The following is a 20,623-nucleotide window of genomic DNA, read 5'->3' on the forward strand; positions in this document are numbered from 1 at the left end:
GATCAAAATAGTCCAGCTTTGCTCCATATCAAGTCCATTATGTAACTGTATGGCATCTTCTATCTTCTTATTTTAATAATAATTTGTGGGAGCACAATAAATATGAGAAAAACAACTACTAAATTAGTCCAGCTTCAAGGAATTTATGAATTCTCCTGTGGACTTTAGTGGGACTAGAATTTTGCCCATACACTTGTTCATTTTTCCTGAAATCCTGGCACACGACATTAGCTGCGGGAATAACAAAAAAGGTCTAAGCTGCTATTAATGACTAAACTAATATACCACGTCACTACAGACATATCTTTGGCAATTTCTGAGTTAGCCAAACATAAGCACTGTTAGCACATGCCAAAGTTTCAATTGATTTTTTTCAGCGTAGGCTACCAGACATCTGAGCAGTTTAAATGGACTATAAGTTTTAGAGTTATCAGAGAACTTCCTCATGTAAGAGTAAGGTAATAATCAAACATCTTTGGGACAAGTGTCTGATTATTCTATAATTATTCACATTGTGCTTTTATCTATGATGCGAGAAGCCATCACTATACTCAGTGGGACAAACTGCAGACACTAAGTCCTAACGAGAGTTCTACATGGCTGATTGATCAAGCAATAATTCCAGAGACAGTTATCTGAAAGCATCAAGTCCGCAGTTCTCATGAATTGTTATATTCACTGATTTATTTAGTGTTTTCTTCCGTATTGTTGCTAACTTTTTCCTTGAAATTATTTATGTAACTTCCTTATATTTAAATACAGAACTGTGCAGAAGCTCACTATATTTTTCATTTCAAGCCCTGGGATGTTATAGATAGAGAATAACTTTGTTACTCTTCATAGAATGCAGTGTTTCAATCAAGTTGTAAGTAGCCCTTAAGATCTGCCTGCCAGTGAAGCGTGCTCCTGATGTATTTATAGAATTCCTCCTGTTTGCTTAAAAAAGTAAAAGGGACAACAACCACCCACAAAAAAAAAAAGAAAACTGCAGTTCTCCTAATTTCTACATTTTAAAGGAAAAGATAATCAAGCAGATAAGCCTTTCAGAATTCCAATTAAAATCAACAAAATTACTGACGCAAGTCACGTGTACCTTTGCCAAGCTGTGTTCTTATTTTGTATTCCAAACAGCATGGTTTAAACAAAATTTCAATTAATTTTCATACCTAAATAAATCAATGCATGTTCATGCTTAATTGTGTCAAATCCCTTTCTCTTTTCGTATGATACTTCCTTCTTGAGAAACGTAAAATTTATATCTTCAGAAGGACATTTTCAAACTCTTCTCTGGGGCTTCAGGCTTATTTGTTTTTAAAAAAATACTTTTCATGTATAATTAACTTTTTTGGTATTTTACCCAAAATAAGCAACTCTTCCTATAAACCACCTTCCTCTACAAGTTATAACAATGCCACTAAACTGCCTACCTTTTAATAACTAGCTGTGATATTAATTTGGATCCCAGCACAGCTGAGCAATTACCTCTGTTGTTTAAAAATAGTTTTTTCTTTTTAATTGCTAAGTCAATCAGGACTGCATGAGCAACCTATCTTCTTCATACTTTCTTCCAATGACCCTAATATGCAGCTCTGACAAAAATATGACATCTGGGTTCCTGAAGACACAGAAAAGGAGCAATTGAGAGACATTAATGCAGTCCATACTGATTACAATATCTCAGGAAACAGTCATTCCAGTTTCTCACTGCAATGGATTAAGTGTGTACCCTCAGGATGTTTCTGTCAGAAAGAAATTATAGTATCTTCCTCCTGAACTTGGCCAGCCCAGGTACATAGTATTAGGCAAAAGACCTACTCCACTCTGCTTTACAGATTTGTGACAATAAATTGCAGGAGGCAGCAGAAGAAAACTGACTTCTGATAGAAGTACATACAGTGAGTTTTTCATAGGAATCACTCAAATTGGCTTTATGCAAGGATCAGTTGGTGCCCACTGATTATAAGATCATGAAGTATATAACTTGTTACTGACTAAAAGGTCTCAGTGGTAGAATTTATGAACAGGCTGGCAGAAGCGTATGGCAGAACTTTACAAGTTTTCACTGCTTGCAGAAATTATTGAAATATTTTAGGAATAATTACATACACACACAAACATGCATATACAATGCGTATATGCAAGCATTACAGAAAGTTTGGATAGTTGGAGTACCATTACATAGTGGAGTCATAACTAATTTTTTTTACTAGACCACCTGAAACTGCTATACTAGGCAGTAAGATTTACATGGCTAGTAAATATTTAAGGCTTTCTTAATATAAGATGACCTAGAATATTTACATAAGAAATAAAGAGCAGATGCATGAATAACTTCAGTCAATCACTTAGTAATAATTTCAGAGGAAAGAAATTAAAGGGCCATACTTCCTCATATAATACATCTAGACACTATCATGCATAATTACATCCAAAGTTAACCTATTGTCCTGGTGTCAGCCAAGGATAGGGCTAATTTGCAGTAGGTTGTCATTCTGTAAACCTCACATCACCACTGGGGGGCAGAAGTAAGGGATTCTCACTTCCAAGAAGAAGAGGTGTGGCTTGCCATGGGGAGAAAGGTGGCACACAGAGAGTCCGTCTGCCATTGTTTTGCATTGTCCTGTTGGTGAGAATTTTGCATGTAAATCACCCTCTCTTTTGTACACTGTTGTTATTAGTATTGTTGCTGTTACTATTCGTTTTCTTATCTCACTGATGTTTCCAGTAAATTGTTCTTATCTCAGCCCATAAACTCTGCCTTTCCTGTCTCCCACTAAGAGGCGGGGGGAACAGTTTGTGTTTTTCTTTTTAGTGGGAGTACTAAATTTGGGAGTGCCATTCCTAAACTGTGACAAGCATTCAAGAAACTTGCATAAATCAGACTTTCACTAATTTTCCAGAGTCTGAAAACAATGAAAAGCCAGTTTCCCAATTCAGAAGAACCACTCATCAAAAGAAATAAGGACCACATAAAAGAAAATTGGCTTATCATCTGAATACCCAAAAGATAAATGTACTCCTCTATAGAAGATTCTGAATAATTCTAGAGAATTTCAAAGCCACCTTTTGCTTGTTTCATTGGTGCATTCATCTTGAATTCCTTGAGGAGACACATACTATTCCTTTTCAAAAAAAAAAAAAAAAGACAAACAGTTCATCAGGCCTACTCTGATTCTTCAGGTGTGCACAAGTAGCTGCACATTGCTTGGACCTCAAAGGTTAGTCCAGGTTTATTCTCAAAGTATACAACATAAATCTATAGCAGTTTTAGTACATTTGAAATTTAGGGTTCCAAAGTAAAAATTTGATGATGTGCTGGGGAAGAATGACCTTCATATTCACACAGAGTTTGTTTGAAGGTAATCTAGTAATTTCATCTGCTTCTAAGAGGAAATCTAGGCACCATTACCAAGATTTTTCTAAAGCCCACTGTAGACCAACAATGTTGATACACACCACAGAGAGCATAGCATGCACCATCCTAGACAGACAGCACAATATATAATCCTGGCAGTCTCTGCAGTGCTTTCCCCTTTGAACACCCTCACATACTTTTTCGCAAAAACAAATTAATAAATCCAAATAAAACTCCCCCAAAAACCAGACAACCCACTCACAAAAGCACACCTCAGAGCTACTCAGAACAAACCCTGTCCCCCACCAAACCCCATGTTCTTCCTGCGTCACACAATGTCAGTACACATCAATCTTCTTGAGGACCTTATTCCTTCCTTAAAGTATTCCACAGTGCAAACACTAGTCTTTACAGCTACACAAAATACATTCCTTATAAACTGAGAGTTACCCATCAGTCCTGAACCAAAATTATGTACACTGAGTCTGACATGCAACATGCAGTTGCTTCACTCTTCCACCTACAGGATAAAATAAATATATACAGTTTCCTCTATGGATAAGAAAATACCTGATTATAAGCCTATGTTCTGTTTCCACTTCCTGTTCTGCACCTGGTACTTTATCTGATCAAGGTTGTCTCCTTTCGCCCCAGCCCTCTATACACTCATAAATAAAGAGTATCCAAATAATGACTGTGTATACTATAGGATACTGAGTGTGAATTACTGAACAGCAAACAAAACAATACTCTAGCAAATCAACCACTCTTTAGCATTTTGTCTTTTTAGAGAAAGAAGGTAAATTCCTAATTCCCTTTAGGTAGAAATATGGAAGGAACACCTTAGGCTGTAGTAAGACTATACTCTTGAATACTAGACAAGATGGTGTTGGAAGGCGCCTCTGGAGATCATCTGGTCCAACTTTTTATAGAACACAGGACTTTAGGTTATCTAGAGTCCTGTCAAGCTCAGAGCTGAGGCTTGAATTTTATTTTCAGTGAAGGGGATCCCACCAATCTGGGCAATCTATTTCCAAGTTTGTTCTCATGGTCTTGCATCCAAAAAGAATTTTTCCTGAAGCACCATGGCCTGTTGCCTTGTCCTATCACTTTACATTGTCATGAGGAGAGAGCCTGCATTTTCCTTATAATTACCTTTTAGGTATCAGAAGACTGTCTAGCTCCCCTTTGTTGGGATCTTGAATCTATTGTCTAGGGTGGGAAAAAAAAAACCTAATCTAGCAACTTTCTGAAAAATGTTACATTTTCAGGTCTGTTGAAACAATGGCATGCTCCAGCCTTGTCTCATTCTATATGCCTGAGTCAGAACTAGTACATTTTTGGAAAACTCCCCAAGCAGTAAATTTATAGCAAACTCCCCCCACCAAAAAAATCTTTGAGAGCTAGTGGAGCCAGTGGTATCTAGCAAGGTTTTTCTTCTCTTTTTCAGTATTCATGACTTTTTAACATCACCTGCTCCCTAAGGACAGTGTGCTGCTCTAGTACACCTGTATTGGCAAGTTAGGACACACTTGTAGTACAAATTTGTCTTGAAGTTCTACAGTATTCACTCAAACTCACCATTGATGCACAAAATGTAACGTAGATATACTGTTCTAGAAAAATAAAAGGTAACAAGTAAAAGTGCAGTCCTTTCTTTGTTTGCCCCCAGCCTGTAACTTCCTTAAGCTCCAGTAAACTGTAGACCTCTGTACTGAATAACATCTCAAACTGATGACAGACATCATGCTAGATGGAACAAGTATTTGCAATATACCAATTTACAGAGGTAGTTTTAGCGGCTTGCATTCAAACAGTAACATTATATGCACAAACCAAAAGTGTTGTAGATTCTGCCAGTAACTTGGAAATCCACAAAAAATGCTGTTAGGATACTCAGACAAAGTGAAAAAACAGGTTGAGGCTTAAATGCCATGTCATAATCCTGACCTAACATATACTAACTTTTCAGAAAAAAATTTACCCATGTTTAGGAGAGTATGATTTCCAGTAACATAACTTTACGTATTTCAAGTGCAAAATGTCAATTACTTAATTGTTATCAGCAGTGACACACAGTATTTCTGTGTAGTAATATATTATTAAATTTAGGTATTTGTATGATAGACATGTAACAGATATTGTAAAAAAATTGCCATATGCAAGTGAAACAACAAACTTACTTGCTCTAGATCCTCACACCCTCAGTGTTATTCACTAAAAATACTGCCATACTATGTACAAATTTATGTCAAAGATAAACCTAATAATATAACAGTTGATTTTTATTCACACACACTCTGGCTATTCCAAAGTAAGCACCTAAAAATGTATATCAGAATTTCCCATAATTGTAGGTTTGTTACTTGGATTCTGCTCTAAAACAGACTCAATTGTTTCTTCCCATAATATATCAAAACAGTCCCTGCTTATTAAATTTCCAAGCTAACTTGTGAAAGAGGCAGAAGTACCCTGGGACCACTTTTGAAATGGTACTGAAAAAGCCACTCTTCAGACAAAGAACAGCAGGGAGCTTTTGTCTCATTGATATCCAGGACACTTCATAGTTGATCCTTATATTGGTAATAATCAGTATCTCTTTAGTTCTTACTTACAATTTGTGAAACGTAGATATTACCTCTACTAAACTGGCTGGCACACTTCCAGTGTGCCATTTTAAGGCTCTCTGCATTGCAGGATATTTTTGCCTCCACTTAACTAAACCCTTCTGCAAAGAGTAATGTTCATGTAAGAAAAGGGCTTAATCTGAAACACTAAGAGGAAACCCTTTTTTAGACTTCCAAACTTGATTCTTTAAAATTGTTTACCACTGTCCTTATGTATACTTATTACTCTGGTTATAGGATAATGATGCCTTAGAAGCCTTTAATACCTACTCCCTACAAAAAGCAAGTCATCATTTTACTTTACACGCATTCATCCATAGTAAGGGAGATGAATTTTATGAAGACTACGCTCATTCATCTTAAAAGCATAGTTCTTTACTATTATAAAGAGAAATAAACAATACTTAGCTTTTTTGTTATGGCTTATAAACTGAACCTCCTTCGTGTTTTGGTAATTAGGAAAAAATTATCTTGCTTTATATTTGAAGCTTAAGCACACACAGATGTAATAGAGTAAATGATCATATCAAAGTGGGTAAGATACTCCACTGTATGTGCCATGACTGAGAACTGACTGGAGATAAATTTTCACCCCCACATATCATTTTAGAAATACAGAAGGAATTTACTACTCACTATGTGAGTATGGGGGACACACATTACCACCATGGAGTTTAGATTCACAGCTTCTTTTCAGTATCTTTTTAAATTACTCGTGTGTATTACTTAGAGCTTTTTGGTAGGACTGCCACTATACAGGCTCCCAGTAGTCTTAATTTTCTTCCTTTTTATTAGCAGTTTGCTAAACATTATCATTTGACAATAAAACAGTACAGAAACCCTTCTATGATGTTTTTCCTGGTAAGATATAGTTGTTTGATCTACATGGTTGTTTAAACCCCAGAATTCCCTTCAAGTTCCCTGTCAAAGTTCTCTGCTAGCCAAAATTATAACTGTAACATTCTCTGACACATTAAATAAAAAAATACATTCTGTTGTTGTAAAGCGTGTAAGAACATTGTGATAATAGAAAATGGCTTATATACGTCACTTATTTCTAAAGCTATCATTCTTCAAGTACAATAGTTGACATTCACTAACAATGCCTAAATGCCAGATCTTTTATATCCAGTTCTGACACTGAATGCCTGTATGCCTACAACCTTAGCAATCAACAGATTTAAAACTTCACTGGGTTGAAACCTGGATTCTAGTTCCTGCTCACAGGATTTATCTGTTGACCCAATAACTATGTAATGGAAAAAAAGCAAAAGCAATTCATTGGTGCATCCAAGGCTTCCTCTCATATTCACGGCATCCCAGAGCAATGCTCTTTGGTTATTTCTCTCTCAAAATTACTTTTTGCACCATAATAAACTAACCTGCTACTTCTGTAGGACACAGGAGTTATTGACTGAAGATGGCAGACTGAGATTGGTGTTCCCACTGTCTGTGCAACCCTAAGCACTACGAGGCACCTGCAATCACTGTTACTGTCCTTTTAAAGAGAATAAGCACCTCTCACGTAGGTGTCTACCCCTATAAAAAGAACACTAGATTTCTGGCTACTGAATGAAGAGATACTTCTAATGTACAGCCCTGAGTCAGTCTTCCAAACCCTAAAGAGACGTGAGATTTCAGACAAAATACTGTACACTTGACATTTTCTATTCACCAGCTTACTGTGGCCTCTCAAGGAGCAGTTAGTCTTCTGACCATACCTCAAAAGACAGACAATTTCTCCACAAAGCACAGAGAGCTGAAGTGCTCTAACTAGGCAGACTAGATCAGACTGCTTAATTTCACTGAATTAAAATGCATGCCTGAGCATACTTGGTGTATCCAGAAAAATTCAGACAATACAAAATAAAGGCAGCTATTGACAAATATACATTTATTAGGAAAGAGAGTCTTCAGCTCATTTGCACACTGGCTTCGGCACAGTATTGAATAAAGAGAGCAAAGTGAGACAGAAAGCAAAGTATCTTGTAAATCAGTATTAAAAGTGACATTATAAAGCAATTAAAGGGTACCTAGTAAACAAGAGACAAAACTATTCAGATTGTAAATCAGATTAAATTAGCTTCCCAAACCTGCATAGTAACACTTTTACCATTAATCCATTGAGAAAGTATCAATGACAGATTGAGAGGACTAAAGAGCCAGTCATTTCATTACCTGACAACGCAGATACCAAGAAATTGATGCACCACGTTGCTGGATTTCAACCAAATAACTGGCCAAAGCAGGAAAATCCTTCACAATAAAGCATCTTTATATGATAATTGAGCTACAAGGTAAGATATATGTCCATTACACAAAACGATTATTGACTACCAGAAGCTTTTGATTTAGTAGAAAATTACTTTGTATAAGAGTTCTCCTGAACTCAGTGACAAAGGTTACATTTAGCTCTTTTAACGCACAGTAAAAGGGAATGAGGCTTCCACTGGCCTTTTCTATATCAAATCATCAAAAAATGGAAAGAAAATTAAGTAAGGATAAATTTCTTTCCATAGGTTTTCACATTCTGTCCAAAAGTTAACTTCCCCTCCAAAAAGAGTGCACTGGAAATAAAATTAGTTGAATCTGAAATTCCCTGAAAGCACTTTTCTCACAAGCTACTTTAAAGTATGAAGATTTAATGTTGGTGAAGATGCAAAATTCACTGAAGTAATAAAAAAATGGGTACACTAATTTCTTACAAGTTAACTGTGAAAATAAATCAGAAATAAATTATTTCAAGTAAACATACAAAAAATCATATCTTTCACCCATTTAAAAGAATTATAAATTATTTGATTGAAATTTTTACCAACTGCATTACAATAAATTAAAATATAGAGGATAGATAGGAAACCAGACAGTCACATAATTGGATCTAGAAACTGTCACCTTGAAATTTTACAAAAGTTTTGAATTTAAATCCACTTACAGAACAAACAAATTCCACTTAAAGAAGATCTTTAAATCTTTTTCTTTATTTACATTTTAATACCTTCAAAAGAATGCGGGGGAAAAAAAGTTTCCAAGATTAAAATAATGAAATTACTGGTCAAGAAGAAAACTAAAAATTTAGTTTCCAGTCCAATGCAGTTTAACATTGAGCATTTTCATAGTGGATTTCTGGTTCAATGCTCTAATAAAATATGTACATATAGATAACAACTTTTAAAAAAAAAAAAAAGCAAATGGGCTTTTTCATTTGTTGAGTTTGATTTGGTTTAATGATAAGATACTACTAGAAGAGAAGGATTACATATCTGGAATAAATGTGGCATTTCTTCTAACTACAGCTGGTTTCATGAAGTCCTGAGAAGGAAACTGAAAAGAACAAAGCATTTGATCATTATGTCAAATGTGAAGAAAAGGATATTTTCAACACAGTCTTTTATCAGCAGTTCTAGTCAAAGTAGGTGTTGTACTCACTCAACCTTCAAATCCTGTAAACCCTTGTCATCAACTAATTTCTCATTAAAACCTACTTGTGTTTAGACATTTTCACAGCAGTGACAATAAAATATTAAATATGGAGGACCTATAGCTGTAATATCTGCAACATGCAGTATCTGGTAGCTTTTGTCAGAGTTCTGAGGAACAGAGAGTAAGCTGCAGTAGCAGTATCACAGAAAGCAAAGTACATACAGTTTTTACTTTTCAGTGTCACAGTATGTTTGTACTTTCTTGTAAAAATTATTATAATGGAAAAAGACTGATTATTCATTTTGAGGAACTGCAGGCATCATACAATATATTAATTCTGCATATTACATTGCATAACCCCCCCTTTGAACAGTTAGAAGACAGTTAATAAAGAATTAGCCAGACAGCTTTGGTATTTCACTGAGGATGGCACAAAGATGAAAGCTTTTGTTTTGTAAAAATGAAGTTCATGCTAATGGTTTGAATGCCTAATTCCTGAAATACCTTGCTTATGACATGTGTTTTCCCCCCATTAACAGTATTTCTACTGTGTTTATTGAGGGCTTTTAAACAAAAAGATTTCCTACTGAGATTTAAATTTCTCTTCTGAGTCCCCTCAGTGTGCAGACTTGGCAAACTTTAACATGAAAGACAAAGACATTCATTCGTCATCTTAGAGTGTTAGGAAAATCCAGGATAACTGGAGGAGGTTTTTTTTGTTTTACTAGAAATGAAACTACTGGAGGTTCAGTGTGCAATATTGTTTTCTACAGCTTACATTTTACTGAGTATGTTTTGTCACTGTAGATACTTTATAAACATGATAGGCATTTCAAAATACTGTCATGTAATAAGTAAGGAGACCTACACTGCAGTGAAAAAATAGAAACAAGGTATTCACTGAAATGTAAATTGACATTAAACTTAGAAGTGGCCTCCCAAAAGCAAGATTGAGATGAATTACCAAGACAGTGATGAAATAGTCTTATTCCTATGTACCCAGTGCATCTTTTTCCTGGGTAAGCTGACAAGCTTTTCATGCAGCTAACACTTCTCTTTCACTGGCTTCAAACTGGCTTTCAGGGAAAAAAACCTGAGCAATATGCTTTTTGTGTTATTCTTAGCAAGTGTGACTGCTGAGCACAACTCCTAAATAGATCATAATTTGTATATTAATGACGAAACAATTTTGGTCAATAGACTGTATTTAATCTTAAAAATACTATCTAGTTTCTGTATCTCCAAAGAAGGTTTACTCCTTCTTTGAGAAACATAAGAAAGAAGGGCTGCCACATAGGTTTCACAATGAATCTTTTTTGCAGACTTACAGGTTATTCTCAAAAAGGATTGTGTGAGACTCAGATTTGTCTTCTGAAATATCAACTTAAGAGTATTTCTGTGGGGAAGTAAAGAGCAATGAGGCAGTCAGACAAAGGCTCAGAAAAGTATAACCACTCACAAAGCTCAGGATATAGCACTCAGGGCTGACCACATTGAATTCAATTACAAGTTGTAAACGCAGGTAGATACAGTAATAGCAGAAATACAGTCACACCTGAGAAACAGAAGAGACCAAAATAGAAGACCAAGAGGGAAGACTTGCTGGATGGGTGGAGAAAGCCATTGTAGTAAAAAAAAGGAGCAAGAGAGAATTTCTGTAGCAAAAACTTACAATAGCTAGCTGCACACTACTTACGCTATACCAAGAGTTATTAATACATAAATAGCAAATAGGATCCTCAGTGATCTGAAAGCCATGAAATTCCCCATAACGAATAGATGGCAGAATGGCGCATGGATGAGTGAAAGAAAAAAAAAGGCAATGGAAAAATTGGTAAGCTTAAAGTTTAACTACATTTTCTAAAGTTCCAAATAGCAACAAATATTGTTAGATGTTTTATTATGTGCTGCATATGTAAATGCATACAAGACAGTAGAATTTCATTTCCATCAAAGGATAAAACAGAGTTTGTAGTCATTAAATGCACATGCCCTCTAGCATAAGAGTCCTGTCCTTCTCTCTAGCTAGGTTTCTAGCTGTTATAGAAGAACACAGCAGATAAAAGACTTCTGATTACAGAGTATAGATGATACCAGGCATGAGGCAGATGTTCTACAAACCTTTCTTCTGATGATAAAGGTGGCTAAAGCAGATCCCACCTCCATCCTTACTCTGCCATCATTTGCACCAGCAAAACTATCTGGAGGCAATGAAGTAATTCCACGTGGTTCTTTTTTTCTTTTTTTGCACCACAGAATTACTCAGTTTAGATTGTATAGTGTATAGTCCTCTCATTAATTCAACTGAGAACACTGTTACAGAGTAGAAATGAACAGCCAAAGAGTTTGAACAATTTAAGTTTTCCATCAAGAAAAGTATGTATAGAACCAAGGTTTCAACTGTCATGTACAGTTTTTGAAAATCAACTGCAGATATTCAGTCAGGAAATGAAAAGATTCTACGTGAAAGTTTTATAATGAAAAAAAAAAAGCTTCAGAAAAAATACCGGATTTTCTTTCACTATTAAAGTTTCCCATTCTGAAGATAGAGACTTTCCTTATAACTCTTTACCATTATGACAACTAGCACCTGAAACAAAAATTGACAGAATCCTTCACAATATTACTCTACATGACACTGGCAGCAGTGTGAAGTTGAGTGTGATCACAGCAACAGTCAATTCTATTGGTTCAGGGAGTTTTCAGTTCAGGTCAATTTTATCTTCAGATCCTCATGCTCTTGAATCACAGAAGTAAAGAAAACAAAGAGAAAAAGACAGTAGAATGAAAGTCTATAAAAAGGAAACAAGTGCAGAAAATTTTAGAAATTACTAAAAGCTCTTCCTGTTCTCCAAGAATACAAGCCCATACAGCATAAGGTATATGAGCGATTCTCCCCTGCCTGTCTTAAACCCAAAGAAGCTTTGTACTGTTTGAGATACATTTACTTCATGAACTCTAGAGCATATCACAAGGTCCTTCAAGACACGAACTTCATACCCAACTTACGTCTTATCAAAAAAACAGTGGGGTTTTTTTTAAATTTAAAAATAAAAAAAAAATCCAAACTTTTTTCCCCCTTGTTGACAAACTTCTTTGTCCCAAGAACTTCTGACTAAGTGGTATTTTAAAGCCTTCTTTAACTGTTTTCTCTTTTCATCACTCCTCTTTTTTCTTCATGTTAAATCCAATCCTCTCTCCTCCAGTTCCTACTAAAGAACTACTTGTCATCCCCCTTGATTGTTGTAACAGCTGTTGCTAGTTTGCCAATCAGTCAATGCAATGTCTCATTTTTTTTCTGTAGTTTCTTCCTCATTTTTTGCATTACAAATCAGAAAGCATATCTGAGCAAATACTTCCTAAGTTATAAGTATTTACTAGTGAGTCTAAGGAAAGGTGGTAAAACCTAATCCTTATTCTAGCCTTGGTGTACATAATCCTAGCTATTGCTGAAGTAAGCCCTAACTAGTCAGTCTTTATTTAAGAAAAAAATAAAATCTTCATTCTAGAGCACTTTACAACAATCTACAATTCCTTTTCCCAGGGCCACATAAGCCACAGTAAATCTTTTGCAAAGTGAAGTAAAATTAATTAGTCTTGCAGCTGCAAATGAACATATTTTACTTCCTACTGCAATGGACTATGAATACATTCACAGTTTAGTCTGAAAGTCAACTGAAAATCCAATTAAATTAGCAGTATCTTTTAAGTGAACAGACAGTACCTTCCTACCCATGGTACCTAATTCACAGACTATCCTGTGCCAGCACCCTAAATTAGCAGCAGATTTGCTGAAATAAAAAACTATGAATCTCTATTGAGTATCGCTCTTTTCTTCAAAGCTTGATTTCCCCTTAGACCATCAGTTAGTATCTTTCAATTCTCATCTGTGTTTTTTATCCCCTTAAGTTAAAAATATTTTAAAAATTACCAAAAAGTATTAAACAGACTTTGCTTCTGTTAAGATTATGCTTCATATCTCTTGTTATATCAAGTTGCAGTCCTAAAAATAGAGGCAGGCCTTGCCATCAGATTAAACATGTATGTAGAGTCTGCAGGAACAAGGCTTGAATGGACTTTATCACTCATAACATTAGATGGTTGTCACTGCATAAATCAGTGCAATTTCAGGTAATTTTGCTAACAGTTCAAATGCTTTCATCTGAAATCATACAGATAATGGTCAGTCTATCATAAAGACATTATATATGCCAAGATAATGCCTCTCAGAGTTGAGTTGGTGGTGTTTCAGTTCAAACTTCAACAAGTTTCACACCTACTACGACCTAGGGACAGTGTCCACTGTCAATTACCACATGCTTCATTCTGCATTCTTCCTCACCTCACTTGCTCTGAAAGTAGATAAATCCTTGCTGGATGGCTACCTTCTCCCAACTGTGCCCTGCTCTCTGCCTTTGGAAATAGCTGATATTCTTTTGAACATCTCAATGTTACCCCATCCTAAGGCAGAAGAGGTTTACAATAAAAAGGTAGAGACTGGTGCGGATAGAGTACTTCAGCAAGAATGTCGCTATTTCTTCCGAGATTAAATCAATTTGATTTTTAAAACTGCTTTAAAGATGGAATTAATTCTGAATACACAGAAGAACTGTTAATGCATAGGTGTCAATCAGAAGGGAAGAGCAACCTGACTGCTTCCCATTTTGTGTTCAAAATGCTTCTACTTCAACTATTCCATGTGTCCAGATCACATACAGTGAGATGGCTGCAAGTCTGCCCGCTGCAGCTTTGCACTGTCAAACAGACATGATGGCATATCCCGGAACACAGCTCAATGTTCTGGCTTTCTTTTACCCTTGGAGGAGGTAAAAGCTTCAGCTGGCAAAAGTCTTGGGTATTAGTATGGACAAGGACCTGGAATAGAGAACCACCATGTGTGTGACTCTCCTGATTTTTGTAAACTGTCCCTACATTCAACTAATTAAGGGAAAGTGATGCTTCTCTCATTAGACTGATACAACACAAACATGATGAACAGATTTCTCTAAGGGGTATTATTTAAGACTTTTGCAGAAACACTTCCTATTGAACAGACAATGTTGAAATATGCTTGTTTGCTGAAAGTGTGTTTGCTTAGCCGTGGAACTTTTATTCAACAGGAGACCATTACAGTGTCATAACATTCGATTTCACTTACATTACTGCTTAATTAACACTGGAACATTTAGCAGCTATTAGAAGAGACATTCTCAAGCATCCTAGATTTTAGCAGAGCACACAGGCAGACTACATTTCACGCAATACTTCAGAAATACAATTTGAATTAACAAAATACCATAATCTTTGACTCAATTCATATTTCTAGATGAAAAGTATTTGCAGATATTCCATGCTGATCTTTCTAGATGCTACAGTAAAGAAAACACTTCCCCTGCTTTAAAAGAATCTTTGCAAATTTGGTCTTTGTAATAGATGGGGTACAAGGTACAAGGGGTACAAGGCACTAGATAAATTAAATCCCTAATGTAGTTAGTAAAGCAGACAGGTTCTCCCACTAAGACAAATTAAATAAAAGACTGCTTTTCTCACAGAAAGCATATACTTAGGCACATATTTAGATACATAACAGTGCATGTGTGTACTAAACCAAGAACAGTCTTCTCTGTCTGACAAAATATTAGTCCTCAAAAAACCCTAGTCTTACACTATCTATCCTTTAATTCCTAGATTCATAGTCCAGAATTAAAAGGTCCATGTGTAAAACTTGTTTTCTTTACAGACCTGAATGACAGAACGCAAATGCAGAAGAACATATCCATGACTTAACAGAGCTGCAAGTCAAGTCTTGTATGAAATTATCTTTATTGCACAAAAAAAAGTGTAATTTAACGCTTTAGTCATTTTGATAATTTGCAAACCATGACTCTGCTAAGCCTATAGAATATATTAATTTTAACTTTGATTGCTATCTTTAATACAGTAAAACACTGTTATAATGTAAAAAAATAGATCACACCCACGCCAACATATTTTAAAAAAAACCAAAATCCAGAAGTATTGTCTCCCAAAACTCTTATTCCAGCATTTATCACAGACAATAATTATTATTAGCTACACTATAAATATTCTCATATACTAAATTTCATAGCCTGTTCACCTCAATGCATTAATAAATATTTTGCTTCTGTTTCTTAAATATCTGTTTTACCTGGCATGAGTTGTAATGTAGGCTGTAGCTTCAAAGTCAACCACAATACAACAGTATTTTACTGTTATGACTTTACTATTATGACAAAAACATGTGCCTAGAATTTGACATTTTCTCATTTAACAAGCAAAGTGAGTATGGTAATTATACAGGATTTAAGAACCTCTTTCCTTTGCCCCCAGTATTAAAATTGCATTTTCTAAGATTAAAGTTATTGAGTTTTCCATATTGACCTGTCAGTTTAGTAAATACAGCATTTCTAGAGACTGCGTGTAAAACACTGATATGTATTTTTTGGAAGTGCCAGAAGAGCAGAAAGGTACTTTCAACCTAGCAAGGACAGTAAGTTTAATGACAGTATAACAAATGTTAGGGTGAAAGAAAGACTTCAAGCGCTACAAATTGGAAGCAATACAGAAGAATACGCTTAATAATGCTGGGGAACTTTCTTGCATAGATTTACCGATAGAGAACTAGGAAAGACCGGGGGGAAAAGTATCTAGATGTTATAGAAGAAAGGTATCTGTGTTTCATTAGAAGGATTTTCCAAGGTAATTCTCTTGTAAAACTTGCGCTGGTATCATTTTAATACAATATACAATGCAATGTGGAAAATATACAAATACAACCTTCCCCAGCCAGCTTTATACAATCCAGTATGTCATGGAAAACATTTTTAATATTCCTTCTATTTCAGAGTTGGTTTTTCTTTTCCTCCCCAAAAATGCCACAACCCTCTACAGCATTTTCTCACAGTCCATGTTTTATTAAAGACACACAACAAATCCAGATGTCAAGACATCAGTGTTTTGTAAATCTCTGATAATACATTCAGCTACCAATTTATCAGCTGTGTGGAAAGTCATACTTTTGTTCTGGAGGAAGTGCAGTGTTAACATTAAATACCATTTAATGCTAACATTTTTACAGAAACTGAGGAAAAATCCAAAAGTTCTATTATTCTGAATTTTTAGAAACCCTCATTTGGACAGCATAGAATGGAATTCACTTCAGAAGTCAGCAGCAATGCTCGTAAGAAATATTTGAATACCCTGGCATGCAAGGATAAAGGAAGTGTCTGACAAATGTATCTATAATAGTGAAAAGAGCAAAGTTGGGATACAACACAAAAGGATTTCCTAGGGACAACTACAGCATCCAATACAAGAAGAAAACAGACTAGTTTCACAGTTGCGAATATAACTTTTGTGAAGCTCACCATTTTCACCAACCTGGGAGACACACACTCCAAGCTCTTTTAGTATTTAGACCAGCGCTTCATTTATCCCTCAAAGGAGCACAAAACTATGTTGGTGACAAAACTTAAGACTACATAAAGCATATGTATATAAAAGCCCATACATTCTTTACAATTTTAATTATATGTTATTCTATGCAGTAGTTCTTAAAATAGAATATTCTATTTAATTTGTGAAGGTAATCTCTTATTTAATTCAATTTCTGGCATTTTCCTTAAGTATGTCTTTGACTAAAATAGTGGGAAACATTTTGTCTCTGGAAAAATATATCACAAGCAGAAGATTACATTGTGTTGCCTCTTGTTATGCCAACTTTATTATACTAAAACTTTTACAACAAAATACAACAAGTTTATGAAGTTACTGCATTAGTTTCTCATCAAACATTTTCAAGTTAGGTAAGAAACATGAGGAATGTGGAGAACCAAGAGTTTTGAAAATAAAGTTTAACTCTACAGAAGCTGATTTATTTATCATTTCGTTACTGAAGTCCACTGTTTACACTAGAAAGTTATTACTACAAAAAAACCCAACTACCTTAGCTGTTTAGTTATTGAAGGATGACAAGAGGAGTGTAGTTACACCACCTGATATCCTGTCTCCACAATATTAAACAGTAAATATTTTCAATCAGTTTAAGTGGCATAAAGAGACATTAAATTCAAATATTAGGTGGTTAGTAGCATAAAACTCAAGTTCAATTATCAATTCAGTCAAATAATATCAGTAGAAGATGGAAGAACATTTCGCTGGACAATATGCAAAATATTGTCTCCCCTTCACTTCGGTTTCACACAAATTTCTGCAGCATTTAGCTATATTTACCTATCAAAGGAAAATTGAGGAAAATACAGTCTTCCCTTAACCAGTGCTCTAAAACTGGGCAAAGGCTGTCCCAGTGCTGCTACCCAACTAACAACTCAAACCACACACCTTTCAGAAGTGTTACCATCATTGTAATGTAATTATTAAATATTCTAACACTCTATTCAATTCCCTGGAAGAGTGGAGCTTACTATTTTAAGAAAGACTGCCTATTTAAATGTCATTAACTATCCAATTAGTGCAGTCTGCTCTTTGCTAGCTGCTGAGTACTGGGATAATCTTTTAATTGTTAACCACTATTGAATAATTTTAGCAATTACGCTTTTATACATTCTGTGCTAATTAAGACAGACTACGCCTAGAATCTCATCATTTCCAGCACACAGTGACAAACAGAAAGACGATCAATGGTCGATAAAATACGCGTGTGACCAGTGGTAACGTTAACGACGTAGGACACCGTCTTCAGCTGTAGCCGCCGCAGGAAGGCGCGCACCGCCCGGCGCACTCCGCGCACTGCCCGCCGCATCCACCCATCCCGGACCCATTCCGGCCGCCGAGGTGTGGGCTCAGGGGCACCGGGCCACTTCGCACCGCGCCTACGGGGCTCTGCTCGCAACGCTGCTTAAGCCGAAATAAATCACCGCCACCGCTCCCCACGGCTCCACCTGCCGGGCGCCCGCGCCCCGCAGCGCCCCGCTCGCTTCCTCCTTCCCCGGGGGGCCGCCACCGCGGGGCGGTCAAAGCCACCCGGCGCCCCAGCGCGCACCTTCCGCGCAACGAAGGGAAAGCGCCGTATCCGTCCCTCCTCCGGATCAGCAAGTTTCTCTCCCTCCTAGGAGGAGACGTGCCTCTGGGGGCTGCTGCCGGGCTCTCGCAAGCTGCCGCCGGGCACAGGCTCCCCGCAAGGCAAACCCTTGGAGGACCTGGAAACAAAGCGAAATTACCTAAAAGGGCACAGGTCTGCGCGGCACCGCCAGTCGCCCTACGCCGGCGGGCGAGGCGCCCCTCCGCTTTGCCTCCGCAGGACGGTGCCTGTTGCACGGGCCCCGCGGGTTCCCTGCAGGGCAAAAAGAAGTTCGCTCCGCCGGGCGGCCTCACCGCCCCCGCTCCGCGAACTCGCGTGGGGGCTCCAGGCGGCGGCCCCGAGCGGCGGCAGAGACCCGCGGCTCGGACAAGCCCCCTCTCCTGCCAAGGTCTGAGCTACGCTCCGCAGAGTGGGACCCCCCTTCTCCCCCTCCCCGACTTCCCTCTGCGCAAAACCAATTAACCCCGAGCGGTCGCCCTCCTGCAAAAGACGAGACAGGGAGTGCGGGAGCCGACAGGAGGCAAAGTTTGATGAATGAGCGGCTCCTGCGGTGACAGGTGACTACGGAGCGGAGGCATCCTCCGCGCCCGGCCGGGCAGAAGTGCGGGAAAGAAGCACTCACCTGTCCGCTGTCCCTCCGGCAGCCGTGGAGGGAAAGGAGAGAGACACAGCCCCGCGCTCTTTTTCCCGTCCGTCGGCCCCAGCGGCGGGCAGGATGCCGGGCTGAGGGCCCGCAGAGCGGCGGGGCCGACCCGGGCTGGCACCCGTCAGAGGAGCAGGTGAAGCGGGGAGGTCGCCGCCGCCGGAAAGCAACACGTTTGGCTCTGAACTTTGCAGCTCCAGTCACAAACAAACAAATACAGCCCAGGAAGGACCTCTCCCATCAGATCCCAGACTGCTCGGCAGCCGCTGCCTCTCTTATTGGTGCGGAGGTTATTTATTTATTTGATTTCTCCCTCCCCCCCCCCCCCCCCCCCCCCCCCCGTCCACACACCCCCTTTCCCTTCCACTTCCCCTTCCCTCCCCCCGCCCCGGCCTTCCCTCCCCTCCTGCACGCCGCCCAGACAGCCGCGGTCCCTGCGCGCCGCACAGCGCAGCAGCAGCTCCTCTGCGGCCGCCGGCAGCGCCGGGTGCCGAGCGAGGGGCGGGCGCGCTGCGGGGAGGCGGGAGCGGAGGCGGGCGGGAGCGGGGCAGCCGCCGCACCACTGCCGGGCGATAGCGGAGAGCGGGAGGGAGATGCTTCCGCACGCCCCGTCCCCCGCACCGGAGAGCGGAGGCGAGACGGTGATCCCCGCCTTGCCGCCGGTCACCGCAGGGACAGGGCGGCCGGGCAGGGGGGTGATTGGTGACCGGAGCCGGGAAGGAGGGTGGCCGACGCGTACCGGGCGGCTGCCGCGAGGAGCCCGGGGTACCCCGCGGCGTTGTTTTGTGGCCCTCGCCCATGGGGACCCCCGGCGGCCGAGGAGCGGCGGGAGCGGGTTCACCGCGGTGCGGGAGCGGCAGCGCCGGGCGAGAGCGAGGGCACGGGAGGGGATGCCGCTCTCGCGGTGTGCGCGTACGGGAAGGCTCGAGTGTGTGTGTAAATGTTTCTCTGTGTGTTCACGAACGTGTGCCTCAGGTAACGTTGCACGGAGCTTGCTTTCAAGGAGACCCCAGGCTCTGTAGCCGCAGTGTACTTGGTATGCATCGCTTTTACATTTTGCTGTAGCTTATGCGTGATCAGTGCAGAGCAAGCTTTATTTCACCTCTGTCTTATCGGATGCTGAACCTTTGTTTGCTGGGTTTTGTTGCGTTTTTCTTTCCCCGTCCCCTAAATCCACATGCAACTCGAGCAGCACGGTAGGTCTCACCTGTCCATTCCTGAGGGCCAAGTACACCACTACGATTATCGTAAGGAAAGGAAACATTAGTTAAAAGCTGCGGAGGTATGACTGCATGAAGGATTTCCTTCACTGCACCTGCAGTATCCGTCCTAGCTCGGCTTCTCCTTGCAGCTGGCAATGGAAAAAAAACGTTTCTGTCCCACAGTGGCTGTTTTTATAACGCTATACACACACGTGACAGACACAATATTGACATTCTTGTCTTCTCTCCCATCTCTCTCCCTTTAGAAATTAGAGTTCAAATTAGATATCCCAGTGGTAGAAGACAGAAGTT

At 38.9% G+C, this 20,623-nt stretch overlaps 1 long non-coding RNA gene across 1 annotated transcript; it reads right to left on the bottom strand.

The window, feature by feature from the left end:
• Window positions 1-16,319: 16,319 nt before the first annotated feature.
• LOC120324731 lies at window positions 16,320-19,442 on the bottom strand. Its single transcript, XR_005566258.1, has 2 exons — window positions 19,089-19,442; window positions 16,320-18,584 (listed from the first exon to the last, which is right to left on the bottom strand). It is a non-coding gene; the product is annotated as an uncharacterized LOC120324731 (long non-coding RNA).
• Window positions 19,443-20,623: the final 1,181 nt, after the last annotated feature.

Source organism: Pipra filicauda, unplaced genomic scaffold, assembly GCF_003945595.2.
Source record: "Pipra filicauda isolate LSUMZ 115617 unplaced genomic scaffold, ASM394559v2 scaffold67_size6003252_pilon, whole genome shotgun sequence".
Taxonomy (NCBI): Eukaryota; Metazoa; Chordata; class Aves; order Passeriformes; family Pipridae; genus Pipra; species Pipra filicauda.